This window comes from Mus pahari, chromosome 1 (genome assembly GCF_900095145.1).
Source record: "Mus pahari chromosome 1, PAHARI_EIJ_v1.1, whole genome shotgun sequence".
NCBI classification, from domain to species: domain Eukaryota; kingdom Metazoa; phylum Chordata; class Mammalia; order Rodentia; family Muridae; genus Mus; species Mus pahari.
Genome location: NC_034590.1, coordinates 115,950,252 through 115,951,527, shown reverse-complemented (window position 1 = coordinate 115,951,527; position 1,276 = coordinate 115,950,252). Strand labels below are relative to the sequence as shown.

General features: G+C 50.9%; 1 protein-coding gene and 1 pseudogene across 2 annotated transcripts in view; one reads left to right on the top strand and one right to left on the bottom strand.

The window, feature by feature from the left end:
* The window catches only part of Pc (pyruvate carboxylase), a 112,753-nt gene that overhangs the window by 73,565 nt on the left and 37,912 nt on the right, over nucleotides 1-1,276 (bottom strand). The window lies entirely within an intron of this gene.
* LOC110322200 lies at nucleotides 64-802 on the top strand (annotated as a pseudogene).

Genomic DNA, 1,276 nt, shown 5'->3' with positions numbered 1-1,276 from the left:
GGGGGAGGAGTGGACTCTGTGGAAGCCCTGTCCCAAAGTAATGCTGGTGCCCTGGAGCCAGGTTGGAGGCCTCCCTTCCCATTAAGCACCTCTTTGCATAGCACCGGCCCCACCCCCACGCTCACTGGTACTACTACAGAGCAGCGCACCATGGCGGGTCGAGGAGGTACAGCACGACCCAATGGACCAGCTGCTGGCAACAAGATCTGTCAGTTTAAGCTGGTCCTCTTGGGCGAGTCTGCAGTGGGCAAATCCAGCCTGGTCCTCCGCTTTGTCAAGGGGCAGTTCCACGAGTACCAGGAGAGCACAATTGGAGCAGCTTTCCTCACACAGACTGTCTGCTTAGACGATACAAAGGTCAAGTTTGAGATCTGGGACACAGCTGGCCAAGAGCACTATCACAGCCTGGCCCCGATGTATTATGGGGTGGGGGGGCAAGCAGCCATTGTGTTCTATGACATCACCAACACAGATGCATTTGCACGGGCTAAGAATTGGGTGAAGGAGTTACAGAGGCAGGCCAGCCCCAACATAGTCATTGCACTAGCGGGGAACAAAGCAGACCTGGCCAGCGAGAACCGTGGAGTTTCAGAAAACACAAGCCTATGCAGATGACAACAGTTTGCTGTTCATGGACATGGCTGCGAAGACTGCAATGAACGTGAATGAAATTTTCATGGCAATAGCTAAGAAGCTTCCCAAGAATGAGCCCCGGAATGCGGCTGGGGCTCAGGGCCAAACCAGATGTATGGATCTGCAGGAGAGCAACCCAACCAGCCAGAGCCGGTGCTGCAGCAACTGAGCCCCCTTACCTGCCATTGCCCCCACTCCTCCACCACAATGACCCAACTGGAATCTACTCTAACCAATCGTACTTAACAACTAGGGCCACTGCTGGGGGCAGGGGAAGGGTCCATCAAGAATCCTCCGAATAACTTTGATCCTAGGCCAGAGGGAGTTATTCCACCTGCACCTTTCTGTACAAATACTAATTCAATTTTATGTCTTAAAAAAAATTCGAAGAAAAAAGTTAGAAATCAAGGATACTGATTTGGTAGGCTAAACATCCAATATTCTATTCTTTCTATCATTTGCAAATCAGTTAGACATGACACTTAGACAAGAGGAAAATTCCGTCCTGAGCTCCTGCCTCAGGGAGGGCATCTCAGAAACCAGTATGAAGAGAATGATGGAAGCTAAGCCAATGCAAGACACAAAGACAGGAAGGGAGGGAGAGAGAGAGAGAGAGAGAGAGAGAGAGAGAGAGAGAGAGAGA